We start from the raw sequence: 19,309 nt of genomic DNA, 5'->3' as shown, positions 1-19,309 counted from the left end.
CCCCGCGCGGGACTTTCCCGCTCCAGGAACCGCGGCCCTGGGGGCCTCTGAGGCCGCTGCGCGGGGACCGCAAGCAGCCAGCCTCCCGGAGCCCGGAGCCTCCCGAAACGTCCTGGAGACGAGCCACGCAGGACGCCCACCTTTGGGTGACGCGATCCCTTCGGAGGGGACCTTCGAGACCCCGGCCCAGACCCCCGGGCGTTTCCTGGAGCCCCCACCCCTCCTGTCCCCACCTCACTCTCCTCTCCCGCCACTCAGGTGCCTGATCGCACAATCTGAGGATTCGCCCCTTTGGACAAAATGTTTGCTTTAATGGCCCCAAAGTACGTATTAAGCTTTCAACCCTCCTTTTTTTATTTTTGGGAGGGGGTCTCGCCCTATCGCCAGGCTGAAGTGGCACGATCTCGGCTCTCTACAGCTCCCACCTCCCGTCAACCCCCTTTTGAAAAGGGTTTTAAGGGGAAGGAGTTAGGGCCCAGTGAAGGAGTGGGTGGGGCACTAGGGGGGAAAGGGTTCCGAGCCAGGGGAGGGAGAGACAGAAACTTCCAGAGCCGGGGGAGGGAGAGACAGAAACTTCCAGAGCCGGGGGAGGGAGAGACAGAAACTTCCAGCGTTTCGTAACGGCGTGGGGTTTGCCGTGGAGCCTGCCGCGGTGCACTAGGAGGAAGTCCCTTGGCAGCTATGTCCAGTTTGACGCCTGTTGGGAGAGGGTTTTAAATCTGCCCTGTTCTTCCAAAATGCATCACAAAACCAGCGCAGCAAAGGAGGGACATGGTGCAGGGAGGCCAAGAGTTTAAAAACAGGTCGTCCCGGGAGCCCACTGGATGCATTAGCAAAAATGGGCTTTGCAACCTGGAGTGTTTCTTTTGCTCTTTCCGCCTTCTTGTATTTCCTCTTTGTAGAATTCTTTTGAAATTGGCCATGCTCTTAAAAATATGTGATGAAATACCTAGCAGACAACTGAATTATGCATTGGGTATTTCGAAACAGAGAAATGTATATATGTGTTATGTGAAAAAAGCAGGCTATCAGTTGGAATCACTTCAAAAACGATGCACTGAGGCTGGGCGCGGTGGCTCACACCTGTAATCCCAGCACTTTGGGAGGCTGAGGCAGGTGTATTACCTGAGGTCAGGAGTTCAAGACCAGCTTGGCTAACATAGTGAAACCTCGTCTCTACTAAAAATACAGAAATTAGCCAGGCGTGGTGTAATCCTAGCTAATTGGGAGGCCGAGGCAGGAGAATTGCTTGAACCTGGAAGGTGGAGGTTGCAGTGAGCCGAAATTGCACTACTGCACTCCAGCCTGGGCAGCAGAGCAAGACTGTCTAAAAAAAAATTACATATTTGAAACCCAAGGGAAAGGAAAAAAGTTTTAAAAGGCGTTTTGAGGTTAAGCTGCCTGATTACACTAAGGCCAGGAAGGGCTGCAACCTCCTCCTTTGAGGTAGAGTGTTCAGAGGTAGCCACACTAAAGCCAAGGTCGAGCATTCAGTATCCCAATTGCAAGTAGTTGCAAAAGCCCTAAAGCAACTTGCCTTGGAAAGGTCAGTTCTCAGGGGTTGCATTTACATTTTTCTGCTCCTCCTGGCTGAGTGACTCCTGAAGTCATCTGCAGCTGACTCTTCTACTGAGATCTCCAATCTGAGGAAAACAGGAAACCGAAGCTATTGGTGTTTCATGTGAAGGGCATCTAGCATCCCGGGCTCTTTGTCTGTATCTGTGTCCACCCTTCCACATCATCATGTGATGCCTCCATGATTTCATCTAACTTCCTAAGTGAGTGCCCTCCTGCAGTCCCCCCTTTGGAGGCAGATTTACTGTGAAGCTACTGAAAGCTTAATCTTCAGTGGCCCTCCTTTGCGGGGCCTCTTCCCAGGCCATGGAAAGGCACTGTGTTCACATGGTCATATGCTTTTGTGAAATCTGCAAAGTGACAGACTTTGCCCACAACTGTTTGGACTTTGGGCTTCTTTTTTCCTCTTCCAATGTACGACAGTGTTTTCCTGCAGAGTGCTACTCACGTAGGGTGCTGTTGCAGTAGCTGTGAGATTTACAGTAATGTCTTGACATTTTATAGCATAGGCGTAGAGAGATAGATCAACAAATAGTGAAGTTTAAAGAAACTTTTCTATACTGTCAATAATTAAGAAATAACTTTTGATAAATTGTGGTAGAAGAAAGACTGAATTAACTTTATTTCCATAGAGAATATTGCAAAAGCTTGTCATTTATAGAGGCAAAGATGTCACAGTAAAAAAAATTGTAAGTAAAGAGTACTGTGGAAGTGTATCAGGCAGTTAACCAATACAGACAGTGTTTTGCTTTTCTGGATCTTGTGATGTTAGCGGTGTTTGGCAGCTTTAAAAAAATTTGTAAGCAGATCAAGTGCGGTGGCTCATGCCTGCAATCCCAGTGCTTTGGGAGAGTGAGGTGGATGAATCACCTGAGGTCAGGAGTTCAAGAAGAGGCTGGCCAACATGGTGAAACCCTGTCTCTACTAAAAATACAAAAATTAGCTAGGTGTGTTGGTGCCCGCCCATAATCCCAACTACTCAGGAGGCTAAAACAGGAGACTCGCTTAACCCCATGAGGTGGAGGTTGCAGTGAGCTGAGATCATACCACTGTACTCTAGCCTGAACCACAGAGCAAGACTCTATCTAAAAAAGAAAAAAAAAAAATTGTAACCTCTTTGTTTTCTCATTCTAAAGAAATACTTTTGGTCAGATGCAGTGGCTCATACCTGTAATCCCAGCACTTTGGGAGGCTGAAGCAGGTGGATCACCTGAGATCAGGAGTTCAAGATCAGCCTGGCCAACATGGTGAAACTCCATCTCCACTAAAAACACAAAAACTAGCCAGGCATGGTGGCAGGTGCCTGTAATCCCAACTATTTGAGAGGCTGATGCATGAGAGTTGCCTGAACTTGGGAAGTGGAGGTTGCAGTGAGCTGAGATTGCACTACTGCACTCCAGCCTGGGTGACAGAATTAAGACTCCTTCACACACACACACAAAGGAAATACTTTCGTGCCTAATTTTACACTGAGTTGTGTATTTGTTTATAAAGGGGGCTCCATATATTTTATACACCAGCCCTACAAGCCCTGAATCTGTGCCATCCCTTTCCATTAATTCCTTCCCTTCCAATCAGTTTTCTGAAGCATTTCTAGTAGCCTAGAGAGGCTCCTCCTGTCTCCCTCAGGAGAGTGGGTGGGGGATGGCAGAAAGAAGGCGATATTTTTTGCTGGTTAGTGGTGCTTCTCTATGTATTAAAACATGAAGGCCTCCCAGTCAGGTAGCCATGGCTGTCCCATGGGGGACCCGGCAGAGTTCAGTGACTTGGCCTGTGTGGGTTTGCAGCTCTGATGAACTGTAACTGCATTTCCTAGAATCCCCCTCCCTGAAAAATTCTGAGGTAACGTGGGCAGGGAGGGATGTTTATGTGTGTCTTAGTTTCTGTTGCTTATAACAGAATATCTGAAACTGGGTTATTGATAAAGAAAAGGAATTTATTTCTTACTGTTTGGAAGGCTGGGAAGTCCAAGGTCAAGGGGCTGCATCTGGTTGAGGGCCTTCTTGCTGGTGGAGGTTCTCCGCAGAATCCCAAGGTGGTCGGGGGGCTGAAGGTGCTAGGGTGCTCAGATGTGTCTTCCTCTTTTTTTTTTTTTTGAGATGGGGTATCACTTTGTTGCCTAGGCTGGAGGGTAGTGTTGCGATCTTGGCTCACTGCAACCTCTGCCTCCCAGGTTGAAGCAATTCTCCTGTCTCAGCCTCCCAAGTAGCTAGGATTACAGGCATCTGCCACCATGCCTGGTTAATTTTTGCATTTTTAGTAGAGATGGCGTTTCACCATGTTGCCCAGGCTGGTCTTGAACTCCTGATCTCAAGTGATCCACCTGCTTCAGCCTCCCAAAGTGCTGGGATTACAGGACTGAGCCACTGCACCTGGCACCTCTTATATAAAGCTACTAGTCCCACTTCCATGATAATCCATTGATCCATGAACCCATTAGTCCGTGGATGAATCCATCCATCCCTGAGAGCAGGGCCACCATAACCAATCACCTCTGAAAGGCCTCGTTTCTCCATATTACCACTTGGGGAATTAAATTTCCAGCACATGGAATTTGGGGACACATTCAGATCCTAACAATGTGCAACATTCTGCGACTTCTGGACTCCACTTCTGAGAACTCTGTCGCCTTCCCTGACTACCGTCTTCCCCTGCTTGCCATGTGTCATGGTGGGTCTCCGTGGGGAGTGACACAGCCAAAGGCAGGGCCGCTGACGCCTGTGAGCGGGTAGATGAATGTCCTCCCTGGATTCAGCAGAGGTGTAAGGGCTCTGAGCTCAAAGTAGGCCTTGATCATTGCCAAGTGGGGCCTTGATTTGTGACTTGGTGCCCCTTGTTCCAAAAAAATTCCAGGATCAAGGTCAGAGGAATTGGCATGTTAGCAAAAGGATGAATTTCCTACGTTCGGTGTTGGGCTGGGTTTTCTCACACTTGTCACAGGCCACAGCCCCCTCCTCTCACCACCCAACACATGTTGCATTTCTACTTCCCCAGTAGGGCCATCATAAAACATCTTTCCAGTACTACCTAGTCTTTTCTAGTCTTTTGCCTCCTTTCTGGGACCCCCACAAGAGTATTACACATACAGCACTCTACATTTCATTCCTCCTGAGAACAGGGAATGAATGATATCCTGATTTTTTTTTTTTTGAGACAGAGTCTTATTCTGTCGCCCAGGCTGGAGTGCACTGGCACAATCTTGGCTCACTGCAACCTCCACCTCCTGGGTTCAAGTAATTTTCATGTCTCAACCTCCCAAGTAGCTGGGATTACAGGTGTCCGCCACCATGCCTGGCTAATTTTTGTATTTTTAGTAGAGACGGGGGTTTCCCCATGTTGGCCAGGCTAGTCTCGAACTCCCAGCCTCATGTGATCCACCTGCCTCAACCTCCCAAAGCACTGGGATTCCAGGCATGAGCCACCGGGTCCGGCAGATATCCTGAAATTTGTCGAGAGACAACAAGGAGAAAAAAAAAATCTTCCAGTTCCGTTTTAACTCCTTGAAAAACAGGAGATTCCTACACTTTAGGTAGATGAAGCTTTAGTATTCCTGACCCTGGTATGTACGAAAAGCACCCACAACCCCAGGGCCACAGCTCAGGACCTGGGAAGCTGCCGGCAATAACTGGAAAGTCCAGGCCTGAGACTTGTTTTTCGTGAGTTCTCAGGACAAGACTCGTGTAATGAATCCTCTTGGGTTTTGTGATTCAGAAAAACTCAAACCAATCCCCGTTTCCTGGAAGGAATAAGAGCCCTCTGGCTGGGTGCATTGACTCACTCCTGTAATTTCAGTGCTTTGAGAGGCTGAGACAGGAAGAATCCCTTGAGCCCAGGGATTGGAGACCAGCCTGGGCAACATAGCAAGACCTTATCTCTACAAGAAATTTTTAAAAAGTAAAAATTAGCTGGGAAGGGTGGCATATGCCTATAATCCCAGCTGCTCAGGAGGCTGATATGGGAGGATTGCTTGAGCCAAAGAATTCAAAGCTGCAGTGAGCTATGGTCATGCCACTGTCCTTTAGCCTGGGTGATAGAGCAAGACCCTGTCTCACTAATAATAATAATAATAGCTGGGCGCAGTGGCTCACGCCTGTAATCCCAGCACCTGGGAGGCTGAGACAAGTGGATCACCTGAGGCCGGGAGTTTAAGGCCAGCCTGACCAACATGGAGAAACCCCGTCTCTACTAAAAATACAAAAATTAGCCAGGCATGGTGGCGCATGCTTGTAATCCCAGCTACTCAGGAATCTGAGGCAGGAGAATTGCTTGAACCCAGGAGGCAGAGGTTGTGGTGAGCCGAGATCACGCCACCACTTCAGTCTGGGCAACGAGGGAAACTCTGCCTCAAAAAATAAAAAATAAATAAAATAATATAATAATAATTTTGCACTCTGGGATCATTCAGACTTCCAGGAAAAGCCTAGGAAGCTGGGCATGAGTAGAAGCAATTTATTAACCGAGGGCTCAGGCTGGGTGGCAGCTGCTGTATGGCAATGGTCCCCAACCTTTTTGGCCCCACGGACCAGTTTTGTGGAAGATAATTTTTCCACGGACCAGGCAGGGGTGGCAGAAGGGAATGGTTTTGGGATGATTCAAGCATATTCCATTTATTGTGCACTTTATTTATATAATTATTACTTTGTAATATATAATGAAATAAGTATACAACTCACCATACGTAGAATCAGTGGGAGCCCTGAGCTTGTTTTCCTGAATCTAGACAACCCTGCCGGGGTGATGGGAATACAGTGACTAGATTCTTATCAGACACTAGATTCTTATGGAGCGTGCGACCTAGCTCCCTCGCGTGCGCAGTTCACAGTAGGGTTTGCGCTCCTATGAGAAGCGAATGCCTCTGCTGATCTGACAGGCATGGGGGCTCAGGGGGGCATGCGAGCAATGGGGAGCGCTGTAAACACAGTCGAAGCCTTCCTCGTCACTCACCCTCTGCTCATAGGCAGTGGTTGGGGATCCCTGCTATAAGCCACAGCCAGGAGGCCCATGGGGCATCTGATGAGTCACTGCACGGCTGTGGGCAAGCAGGGAGCTATGCCCATCTCCTCTAATAAGAAGAGGTGCTATTTATTGACATCCTGTCCTGAGCTGTATATATTGCTCTGCCAACCCTCATAGCACATCTAGAGATAAGGGTAGTGGCCATTTATCTTGATTTCTGTCCAGGATCTTTTGAACGCTCTTGCTCTATTGGGAGAATTTTCAGTCTTTTTTTTTTTTTTCTCTTGAGAGTCTTGCTCTGTTGCCCAGGTTGGAGTGCAGTGGCGTGATCTTGGCTCACTGCAACCTCTGCCTCCTGGGTTCAAGTGATTCTCCTGCCTCAGTCTCCCGAGTAGCTGAGATTACAGGCGCCGGCCACCATGCCTGGCTAATTTTTGTATTTTTAGTGGAGACGGGGGTTTCACCTTGTTGGCCAGGCTGGTCTTGAACTCCTGACATCATTATCCGCCTGCCTCAACCTCTCAAAGTGCTGGGATTATAGGCGTGAGCCACCTCACTCTGTCATAAATATATATATTTTTAAAAAGAGTCCATAAAACAGAGATGTGAAAAACAGAAGTGAAGATGTCGCCGGCTTCTGCCCGATGGGCACTCATTTCGTGCAGATTGTTAAGGAAAACAGCAACAGTCCCGATGACAAAAACGTCTGTGCTTGCCTTGCTGCAGTGTAACCACACCGTAGGAATCAGTCTCAGTGAATCCAGTCCCTGTTTTAAAACCACACAGAAGTTGCCAGTCAGCATTTCTGGTGACAGAACTGCATTGCCACACTGACGGGGCGCAATACTAGCCACAAATGAAGAAACCTGATGTTTTCATTTCCTCAGGAAGCCTGGGAGCCCATGAATGACTTCCACGGGGCTTTCTGAATTGCTGGGGCCACACTAGGGGCCTTCACCCTTCCATGTGGGACTCTCCAGGGAACCAAGATGAGGACGCCCAGCTTGGAGATAGGCGAGCCAGTCTCTTCTGCCAGTGCACCCTGCGGAGGCCTGGCTGGGCCCCGGTCCTTAGAGGCTGCATTAGATCTCTCTGGCTGCTGTAACGCATTCCCACAAACTTAGTGGCTTACAACAAAAATTCATTCTCTTATAGTTCTAGAGGTCAGAAATCCCAAATGGGGCTGGATGTGGTAGCTCATGTCTGTAATCCCAGTGCTTTGGGAGGCTGAGATGTGAGGATCACCTGAGGCTAGGAATTGAGAAGAGGCTGGGCAACATAGCAAGACTCTGTCTCTACAAAAAATGAAACATTAGCCAGGTGTGGTGGTGCCCGCATATAGTCTTAGCTACTGAGGAGGCTGAGTTGGGAGGATCACTTGAGCCAGGGAGTTGGAGTCTGTAGTGAGCTATGATTGTACCACTGCATTCCAGCCTGGGCGACAGAGCGAGACTCTATAAAAAAGAAAGGGACATCAGTTCCATATAACCCAAAGCCTGGGTAACAGAATGAGACCCTATCTATAAAACAGAAAAAGAAGCTCGGCGTGGTGGCTCACACCTGTAATCCCAGCACTTTGGGAGACCAAGGAGGGCGGATCACCTGAGGTCGGGAGTTCGAGACTAGCCTGCCCAACATGGAGAAATCCCATCTCTACTAAAAAAAAAAAAAAAAAAAAAAAAAAAAAAATTGGTGGGTGTGGTGGCACATGCCTGTAATCTCAGCTACGCAGGAGGCTGAGGAAGGAGAATCACTTGAAACCTGGAGGTGGAGGTTGTGGTGAGCTGAGATCACGCCATTGCACTCCAGTCTGGGCAACAAGAGTGAAACTCCATCTCAAAAAAAAAAAAAGAGAGAGAGAAAAGGAAAAAAAAGAAAGAAAAGAAAAAGGAAAGAAAAGGCTGGTGGAGCATGCCTGAAATCCCAGCTACTCGGGAGCCTGAGACAGGAGAATCTCTTGAATTCAGGAGGCAGAGATTGCAGTGAGCCAAGATGGTACCACTGCACTGCAGCCTGGGTGACAGAGCAAGACTCTGTCTCAGAAAAATAAAAAAAATAAAAAAATAAAAAAAAAAGGAAAGAAGAAAGAGAGAGAAACCCAAAATGGATTGGCAGAGCTGTGGCCCTTCCAGAGGCTATAGAGAGAATCTCTTCCTTGACATTTTCAGCTTCTAGAGAGGCTGCCGCATTCCTTTATTCTGTTTTTGGTGGGGGGCGGGGGCGGGGATGGAGTCTCACTCTGTCTACCAGGCCGCAGTGCAGTGGTGTGATCTGGGCTAACTGCAACCTCTGCCTCCCGGGTTCAAGTGATTCTCATGCCTCCACCTCCTCAGTAGCGGGAATTACAGGCACATGCCACCACACCTGGCTAATGTTTTTGTAATTTAGTAGAGATGGGGTTTTGCTATGTTGGCCAACCTGGTCTTGAACCTCTGACCTCAGGTGATTGATCCGCCCACCTTGGCCTCCCAAAGTGCTGGGATTACAGTTGTGAGCCTCCGTGCCTGGCCACATTCCTTAACTCATGCTCCCCACTTCCATCTTCAAGCTAGCAGTGCAGCATCTCAATCCACCCTCATCTCTGCTTCCATCACCATCCCTCCTCCTTGGACCCTTCTGCCGGCCTCTTCCCCACGTGAGGACCCTTGTGATGACATGGGGCCCACCCTTAATCCGAGATCATCTTCCCATCTTGAGACCCTTAGTTTAGTCACCTCTGCCAACTCCCCTTTATCATGGAAGGTAACGTATTCACAAGTTTTGGGGGTGAGGTTGTGGACATCTTTGGGGGTCATTATTTGGTCCACCACAGGGGCTGCACAGAATGACACTGGACAGATAGGTGGCAGCTCTCAGTGTCTGGACCTTGGACTCTTTGCCCCACTTCCATCTTGGCCTGTCCCCTTCACTCCTGCCCAGCACGAGTGCACACAGACCATCACCTGCCCCCATACATGACATACACCCTGAGCCTGGCGGCCCTAGGCAGCCACCATGCCAGCATTCCCCTCCTCTCAAAATCTGCACGCCTGTGGTCCCTGCATGGCTACACTTCCTGGGGCTGGTTTTTGCCCTTTTCTTGTTAAATTCAGTGCATTGTTAAATTAGCTTAGTCAAGGCCCGCCTTAGCCAGGCATGGTGGGTGGCATGTGCCTGTAGTCCCAGATATCTTGGGAGGCTGAGGCTGGGGGATCACTTGAGCCCAGGAGTTCTGGGCTGTAGTGCACTATGCCGATCGAGTGTCCACACTAAGTTCGGCATCAATATGGTGACTTCCTGGGAGCAGGGACCACCAGGTTGCCTAAGGAGGGGTGAATCGGCCCAGATTGGAAATAGAACAGGTCAAAACTCTGGTGCTGATCAGTAGTGGGATCGCATCTGTGAATAGCCACTGCACTCCAGCCTGTGCAACATAGCGAGACCGTGTCTCTTAAAAAAAAAAATTAATTATTGGGAGGCCGAGGTGGGTGGATCGCGAGGTCAAGAGATGGAGACCATCCTAGTCAACATGGTGAAACCCCGTCTCTACTAAAAATACAAAAAATTAGCTGGGCATGGTGGCGCGTGCCTGTAATCCCAGCTACTCAGAAGGCTGAGGCAGGAGAATTGCTTGAACCCAGGAGGCGGAGGTTGTGGTGAGCCGAGATCGCGCCATTGCACTCCAGCCTGGGTAACAAGAGTGAAACTCCGTCTTAAAAAAAGAGAAATTAATTAAAAAAAAAAAAAAAGCCTGTCTTAAACTAAGGAGTAGGTAGAAAGATTAAAATTGTTTTCTGGGACTGGGGATTGAGGGCAAGTGGGGTAGAAAGGAGTTGCTGCACTTCTTGAATAATCCGTCCAAATCCATTTATGGACTAGACTACAACTCCTTGTTGCAAAAAGGTGACAATGGGGACCTGGCCTGGGCAGTGTGGCCAGTCATTAGGTCTACAGTAGGGAGGAAGAGATTACTGGGACAGCAGTGTTCTTTATTTAATTCCCTCCTCTCCACAAACAGTTTTCTGGGCACACATTCCCTTGCAGAGGCTCATGGCAGGACTTCCAGGGAAAGCTGGTGTGTGGTGTAAGAATCCAAGTCTCCAGGAGGCTGGGTGCAGTGGCTCACACCTGTAATCCCCACACTTTGGGAGGCCAAGATGGGTAGATCACTTGAGGTCAGGAGTTCGAGACTAGTCTGGCCAACATGGTGAAACCTTGTCCCTACTAAAAATTTAGAAATTAGCTGGGTGTGGTGGTGGGCGCCTAGAGTCCCAGCTACTTGGGAGGCTGAGGCAGGAGAATTGATTGAACCTAGGAGGCAGAAGTTGCGGCCAGCTGAGATCATGCTACTGCACTCCAGTCTGGGCAACAGATTAACATTCTGTCTAAAAAAAAAAAAAAAAAAGGAGAGAGAAGGGCAGTTTACAGGCACACGCATTTTGCTTTCAGTCTGAATTCTGCTACAGGAAGTGCCTACTTTTGCTTTTGTTAGGATGTGGACCTCTGTTGGGGCCCTTAGTATTTGGGCTAACTTAAAATGGAATTTTATTGAATTTTAATGGATTTAGAACTTGTAAACTTAAATACACACTTTTGTTTTTGCTCTTAAAGACAGGATCTCTGTCAGTTGCCCAGGCCGGAGTATTGGTGGCACAATCCTATTTCACCACAGCCTGGAGCTCCTGGGATCAAGCCATCCTCCTGTCTCAGGGTCCAGAGTAGCTGTGCCGGTAGTTTCAGGAGGTTCTCTATAGTATCTTGACTTTGCAAAGCCCTAACTATGCCTTGGGCCAGAGAAAAAGGAGATGCCTAATGCCTTACATTCACTTTCAACATCCCTGAAGCTTCAGCCTTCCTTTGGTTAACCCCTGGGTATAGTGACACTCAGGTATGGGCACTGGGCGTAAACCATTATGTAGCCATTACGCTACATTTGGTGGGTGTTAAATCCATTGTTAATGTCCTTTCTTTCGCTGAGGTCTTAAACTGTTGTTGCTGTGAACTTTCTTTCTATCTTGGAAACATCAAACATCATAGCTTGTGGCTTCTGGTGTATCCATACAAAACAAATCCAAACAAAGCAAACGCGAATCCATGCGGGTACCTTTGTGGGTGAGGGCAAGAATAGGGAGAGCCTCAGGGAGGTGCGCATGTTCAGAGAGGACATGCCTTCTCTCTCTCCCTCCCTCCCTCCCTCCCTCCCTCCCTTCATGTATTTAGCACATACTTACTTAATGAGCATCTATTCTATGCTAGGCCCTGTTCTGAGCACAATAGATAAAAACTCGGTCCTCGTTGTGAAAAAAAACAAACAAACTCTGAGCTTGTGGAACTTATGTTTTAGTGGCAGCGGCAGAGAATGCCCAGTGAATCACTGAACACAGCATCTAGCGTCTGGAACGATGGTGAATGTGCGATGGAGAGGACCATTCGTGGTTTGCAAGTTGGACTACATCCAGTCCCAGGTGATCTTCTTGGGGTCTGCAGCAGGAGATTCTGTGAAAGCCCCTCCTTTTCCTCTGTTCCGGCATTACTGGTAGATCCCCAGGTGGCTGGACTCTCGGTGTGGGACGTGGGGAGTCCCTGGAAGGAACTGGGGCTGCCCCTCTGGCTGTGCTAGATAAGCACTGATCCACAGAGCTTTTCAACATCCCCAAGGCGCTTGGGGGTGTCCACTGAGTGGCAGTTTCTTCTCGTCTGTCAGTGGGCTGCACCCCCAACTCATAGTCTCATGACTTGCCCTGGCTTGGGGAAGCCTCCACTCTGCCTGGGCCTCCCAGTACATGCAATAGGGAGGGCACCATTCCTCTCAGCACTGTCCAGTCCAATACCCAGGGACCTGGGCACATTCACACATGCCTCCTAACTCATTCCCACAGGTAGCTTAGGGGCATCTAGGCAAAGGAAGCTCCAGAACCCACCTTACTCAAGACTCAGGGACATTCCTGTTTTCCAAATGGACATCACTCACATTGCCTAGGAAACAGACTCACCTCAAAGAATGTTGGTTCAAATGAAGGCAACACTACCAAATATGATATTCTAATGCTGAGGCTTTTACTCATCCATATATCAGAAAGAGATTCAGCCAGGTGCAGTGGCTCATACCTGTAACGCAAACACTTTGGGAGGCCAAGGCGAGAGGATTGCTTGAGCCCAGGAGTTCAAGACCAGCGTGGACAACATGGCAAAGCCTCATCTCTCAAAAAAATAAAATAAAATAAAATTAGCTGGGCTTGGCATCTGTAGTCCCAGCTACTTGGGAGGCTAGGCAGGAGAATCACCCGCGCCCTGGAGTTTGAGGCTGCAGTGAGCCATGACTGTACCACTACATTCCAGCATGGGTGGTAGACTGAGACCTTGCCCACCCCTCTGCCAAAAAAAAAAAAAAAAGAGAGAGACACATTCATTTCTTTTTATTCCTCAACAAATCCTTATTAAGCACTCCTTAGATGTCAGGCATTGTTCTAGAAACTTGAGATGCATCAGTGATCAAAGCATTGTTGTTAACTTAAGCTTCAATCTACTGTAGGACTCTTTTTCCTTCCTTCCGTTATTTCTTTCTTTTTAAAATTAAAACAGGGGTCTTTCTATGTTGCCCAAGCTGGCCTTGAACTCCTGCGCTCAAGCAATCCTCCCACGTCAGCCCCCCAGGTAGCTAGAACTTCAGATGCGCACTGCCCAGCCTAGCTCTCAATAACTAGATAATTATCTACAAGTACAATGTATCGCATAAATAGGAAGTGAGAGGGATCACTGGGCAGATTTGATTTACTGAAAACATGATGCACTTCCTGACCTAGATTCGTTTTTTCAGTTAAAGGGTGGGTCTTTTACCAAGTAGCTGGGAGCTGCTGTACGTTTCTTCACAGCACTGAGAAACAAGAACCATTAAATCGCTTTTGCTGTCTAAGTCAATTGATATCAGGCTCCAGGCCCAACTTTCCAGGGTTTTGTGGTTGGACAAAGCCTGGGAAAGGTGTGGAGGGCTGGCTGGGCTGGCCTTGAATCTGCTGTGAGCACAGCTGAGATGCTCAGAGTTAAAAGGTGCCCGCTGAATGAAGATACCCCTCCAAACAGGCTTTGTGTGAGCAACATGGCTGTTCATTCATTGGGGTACGGCAGGCTGAGTCTGAAAAGGGAGTCAGCGGAGGGTGGTGGGCTAGGAGTTGGTTTTATAGGTTTGGGCGGTTTTTGCAAGCTGGGAGCTGGTGGTAGGGTCTGGAGTCACTAGGCTGACCAAGGTCAGTTACCTTATCAATTGGGGCGGCAATAAAGAGCAATAGAGAATGTCTCAGAGTTAATTAGGTGCCCAGGGGCTGATCATTTCCTCCCCTTTTCATGGTCTTCCAGTTACTTCAGATTTTCCAGGGACTTATCTGGATTGTCCCTGCAGGTCACAGAGGTATGGCGTCCATGGCACCGTCGGTCCGCCAAAAAGACCTTATACTCAGCAGTTTATCCAAAGCGGGTGGAGCTGCTGTTCGAGGCTCCCTACTCCTGGAATCTTTTGAGGTCCCAGATATCTGGTTCCCCCTTGCCTATGGCTACACAAGGCTCCACACCTTTCCACGTTCCTAGGGTTGGACAAAGCCCAATAAGGCGTGGAGGGATAGCTCTCCCCGGGAACCCTCCCGACCAGCCTCCCTGCATGCTGGCCCACTCCCTTCCTCCTGGACAAGCCTTCCAACCTTGGAACCTACGGCTGGGAAACTCCTATCTGGAGGTGACGATGGGGAAGGAGACAGGATCTTTTCTTGCAGGGAGTTCTCAGATGTGTACGGGCTACCCTCCCATAAGCATTTTCCCCAAACGTTAGCAGTGTAGTCTCCTTCTGTTGCCCAGGCCAGAGTGCAGTGGTGCAATTTTGGCTCACCGCAACCTCCACCCCCTGGGCTCAAGCGATTCTCCTGCTTCAGCCTCCTAAGTAGCCGGGATTACAGGTGTGCGCCACCATGCCCAGCTAATATTTGTATTTTTAGTAGAGATGGGGTTTCACCACGTTGGCCAGGCTGGTCTCAAATTCCTGACCTCAAGTGATCTGCCTGTCTCGGCCTCCCAAAGTGCTGGGATTACAGATGCGAGCCACCGCACTAGGCCCTATATCTTACATTTCTAAGACATTTGTCAAAAGCCAGAAAACAGTATTGGCATCTTAATATTAACTAAACTTCAGGTTTTATTTGGATTTCACCAGTTTTCACATTAATTTCCTTTTTTTCTGTTCCAGGAAACAATCCGGGGCCCTGTATGCAAAGTCACCCCAAATTTTGCAAAAGGAGCTGAGAAACCAAAGAATGTGGCAGACAAATCCAGTTTGTCAGAAAAGGATAGTTTATTAGGGAACTTACAGACAGGAGTTTGCTCTTGGGCAGCACAAGACGGGTATATCTCCCGCTGTATGCCTGGGCTTGTATGCCACAGCGAAAGAGGCTGTGTGCTCTGCAGGGAGGTGACCTTCCAGGAAAAGACAAGAATGCGATTTATGTGTGTCACAGCCTGTAAACTGTGTGATAACATCAAACTTGTTTTGACCTGGGGCAGGATTTATGGTAAGTACATACTCTTATGCAGGGAACGGTGGAGCAGAAATCTTCACAGGCGTTTCTGGAACTGGGTTAGTCAGAAGCCAACAGGCAGATCAGCATCCAGGTTGGAGTTGTGTTATCTCACAACCACATTGTGCCACCTTGGCTTCTTTTTGAAGTGGCAGATAGAAACTTACAAATAGGGTGGTATTAATTATATGTAACCTTGTCGGTGCTATGGATTCCAGACTCTTTTGACTTTAGTTTGCTCATTTAAAAAAAAAATTAAAAAGTCAAGCAACTGGATTTGTCCTTTAAAAGCAAGAGCTTGCTAAAGGGGTAAAACTTTTACTTTCTCTTATTTGATTTTTTGAGACCAAGTTTTGCTCTTGTTGCCCAGGCTGGAGTGCACATGATCTCGGCTCACTGCACCCTCTGCCTCCTGGGTTCAAGCAATTCTCTTGCCTCAGCCTCCCAAGTAGCTGAGGTTACAGGCGTGTGCCATCACGCCCTGCTAATATTTGTATTTTTATTAGAGACAGGGTTCTACCATGTTGATCAGGCTGGTCTCGAACCTGACCTCAGGTGATCTGCTGGCCTCGGTCTCTCAAAGTGCTGGGATTGCAGGTGTGAGCCAGCACACCCATACAATTACATACCATTTCACATATGTTAAAAACTTATCAAGACCAGGCATGGTGGCGAAACTCCGTCTCAAAAACAAAAACAAAACAAAGCAAAAACCTTATCAAAATGTATATTTAAAACATGTACAGCATAATATATACCAGTTATACTCAATTAAACTGTGAAAAAAGGGACAAAACTATATGCAGACACCTTAAAAATAGGGTTGCAAAACGCTCAGTGGCTGATTGCTGCAGTGGTAGTCCATCTGTATTCCCAAATGTGACCTCTTAGAGAACCTTAATAAGAATTTTAACCTAGGAATGTCCCACCCTTAATCTGAATTGGAAATTCTGATATTTCCTCCCATGGAAATCAGTTAAGGACCCGTACGTAAAACTGATGCCTATTCAATGCTGGTGGCTCTGACCCCCAAGTAGTTCAAGGCCTAGAGAAATGCTAGTGTCACTGTGGGCTTGGAGAGGCCAACAACCCAGTGATGTTATAAACTACCTGAGGCTCACCTGCCACAGGCTGAAGGTCACTGGGACTGCTAAGAAGTGAAGATAAGCCAAGGGGCCAGAGCTCTTCCCACAGAGAGCAGGTGTCATGCTCCAGTCCTGTGTTGAAGGATTTTTAAAAACCAAGTATCAGGTCAGGGGCGGTGGCTCACACCTGTATCCCAGCACTTTGGGAGGCTGAAGTGAGAGGATCACTTCAGGTTAGGAGTTTGAAACCAGACTGGCCAACATAGTGAAACCCTGTCTCCACTACAAATACAAAAATTAGCCAGCGATGGTGGCAGGCACCTGTAATCCCAGCTACTCAGGAGGCTGAGGCTGTAGAATCGCTTGAACCCAGGAAGCTAAGATTGCAGTGAGCCAAGATCACACCATTGCACTCCAGCCTGGGCAGCAGAGTGAGACTCCATCTCAAAAACAAAACAAACCAAAACCAAAACTAAAAGAACAGGTGTCACAGAATCAAATATTTAGGTAATGGGAAAATAGATCCCAACTCACAGCTCCGAAATCCAAAGAGCTCTGAAAATCACAAACTTTTTCTTAACTCCTGACTTGAATTAATATCAAGCTAGATACAATCCTTAATTCTTCCATTAAGTGGGAAATGGATATACCTTCCTTAGAAAATTGTAAGTGGTTTGATTATAGGGTGCTGCCCACAACATGCTGAGCGTGCTATCTAATATCACCTGTACCATATCACCTTTCTACAATGCCAAATTAGTCTGGGTGCTCATGCCTGTAATCCCAGCACTTTGGGAGGCCAAGGTGGGAAGATTTATTGAGGCCAGGAGTTTGAGACCAGCCTGGGCAATATAGTGAGACCCCTTCTTGTCTTAAAAACAAGCCAAAAAAAAACAAATCATGAAACATTTCTGGTCCCTGAGCTTCCCAGATAAGGGGTTGTAGACAGGTGCTGATAACCACATACATCTAGTGAACACCTGTACTTGAGATGTTATCTTGGGAAACGCTCTCAACCCACTTGTAAAGAAGAGAGCAGTATCCCCTTCTCACCTGGGAGGAAAACTGAAGCTGAGAGGCCTGTGTTAGAGGCCAAGTTAGAAACCACAGAACCCACCCTAGCTATTTTAAGCAGAAAACAAATTTATGGACGGTCACTGGTAGCAGAATCCTTGGAAGATCCAGGAAGCTGGCGTCGGGCCCCAGGGCCAGGAAAGGTGCTGAGGTCTCCTTCAGGGGGCTCTAGTCAGCACATTCTTTCTCCACAACCTCACTGGTACCAAGGATATTAAACGGGGTAATATTTGCCCATGAAACTGCTCCCCCCCAAGATATCTCATTGTTGCCTGATTTGCATTTCGTGACTGTGAGTTTGGCCATCCATTGCTCTAACAACACTTGAATCTCTTTTTCTATAATCACATCTTTTGTTCCCCACCCCTTTTTTTTGGTCTTACTCTATTGCCCAGTTTGGAGTGCAGTGGCACGATCATAGCTCATTGCAGCCTCAACTTCCCAGGCTCAAGCTGTCCTCCCATCTCAGCCTCCCGAGTAGCTGAGACTATAGATGGGGGTCACCATGCCCAACAAATTTAAAAAAATATGGAGAGACGAGGGTCTCACTAAGTTACCCTGGCTGGTCTTAAACTCCTGGGCTCAAGCCATCCTCCTGCCTCAGCCTCCTAAAATGCTGGAATGACAGGTGTGAGCTACCATGTCTGGCTGTTGCCCTTTTTTGAGTGGGTTATTGTCTCCTCTAAAAATTGATTCATGTATCTGTGCTCCCTCCCTGGGCATTTGATGCTGGTGACCAGTCCCTGCTCCAGGCACCCACAGGGCAGGACCCACAGGGCAGGACCCACCTTCCTGGAAGCAGTTCCACAAACCTGGGGAACGCCCAGATGACAAAGGAAGGCATTGATTGCAGCCTGGGATGGTGGAAGCACTCAGGTAAATCTGGCTTGGACTGCCTGGAGCCACCATCAGAGAGGTTTGGGAAGCTGGGCTCAGCCACGAGGCTGGGTTGGAACTAATGGGAAAAGGGTGGATAGAGGAGATTTCCCTTCTCAGTCATGCCGTTTGGCTACCCTACACTCAATCCAGTCTGGGTAGCTTTGCGATCAGCTTGTTACTTGTATCCAACCCACTTAGTGAGAATAACCAGCGGGTTCATAGGATGCTTGCTGCTATGCGGTTTATGTGAGAAGACACTTTTACCAGTGGTTAAAGTCCTTCGAATTCTTCACCTTTGACGGAGAAGACAAAGGACCTGTGGTTATTATGTGATAACCACACAGTATCAAAGGTTACTTAGCTAAGTGTGAAACTAACAGTAAGCGCCGTGAACATCAAGGAAGCTCAGGAAACTTCCTCGAAGCCTTTTAATGACGTTCGGCGCTGCATAAAAATCAGATTCCTCTCAGCTCTTATGCACAGGATGCCCAGAAATAAGACTCTGCGGAATGGATTTTCCTGGTACATTCTAAGGTTCATAGAAGAGGTTCTCAATCAGTTACTGAAAGGGAAGAGAGCCTTTCACTGACATCCAGGGTGGCCTAGGTGTACCCTGTTTCTTTCTGGAAACAAGTACATAGGTAAACAGCTCAATTGACATCTCATTAATAAATGTTTATCGAGAATTGTTAAGGCAGCTGGGCGTGGTGGCTCATACCTGAAATACCAGCACTTTGGAAGGCTGAGGTGGGCAGATCACTTGAGGTCAGGAGTTTGAGACCAGCCTGGCTAACATGGTAAAACCCCGTCTCTACTAAAAATACAAAAATTAGCTGTGTGTGGTAGCGCACACCTGTAGTCCCAGCTACTTGGGAGGCTGAGGCAGGAGAATTGCTTGAACCCAGGAGGTGGAGGTTGCAGTGAGTTGAGATTGCACCATTGCACTCCAGCCTAGGTGGCAAGAGTGAAACTGTGTCTCAAAAAAACAAAAAGCAAAAAAACTAGGACAATAAGCTGGGCATGGTGGCTTACACCTGTAATCCTAGCACTTTGAGAAGCTGAGGCAGGAGGATTGCTTGAGGTCAGGAGTTGAGACCAGTCTCGGCAATGTAGTGAGACCCCTGTCTCTATAAAAAAAAAAAAATTAACCAGGTATGATGGTGCACGCCTGCATCCCAGCAGCTTGGGAGGCTGAGGCACGTG

General features: G+C 48.0%; 1 long non-coding RNA gene across 1 annotated transcript; it reads left to right on the top strand.

Moving 5' to 3' along the window:
* Nucleotides 1–39: 39 nt before the first annotated feature.
* On the top strand, nt 40–18,067 carry LOC108589441 (uncharacterized). The gene is made up of 3 exons (XR_013530660.1): nt 40–323; nt 11,855–11,975; nt 17,968–18,067. It is a non-coding gene; the product is annotated as an uncharacterized LOC108589441 (long non-coding RNA).
* Nucleotides 18,068–19,309: the final 1,242 nt, after the last annotated feature.

This window comes from Callithrix jacchus, chromosome 21 (assembly GCF_049354715.1).
Source record: "Callithrix jacchus isolate 240 chromosome 21, calJac240_pri, whole genome shotgun sequence".
Classification (NCBI taxonomy): Eukaryota; Metazoa; Chordata; class Mammalia; order Primates; family Cebidae; genus Callithrix; species Callithrix jacchus.
This window is presented reverse-complemented; position numbering and strand designations above follow the sequence as displayed.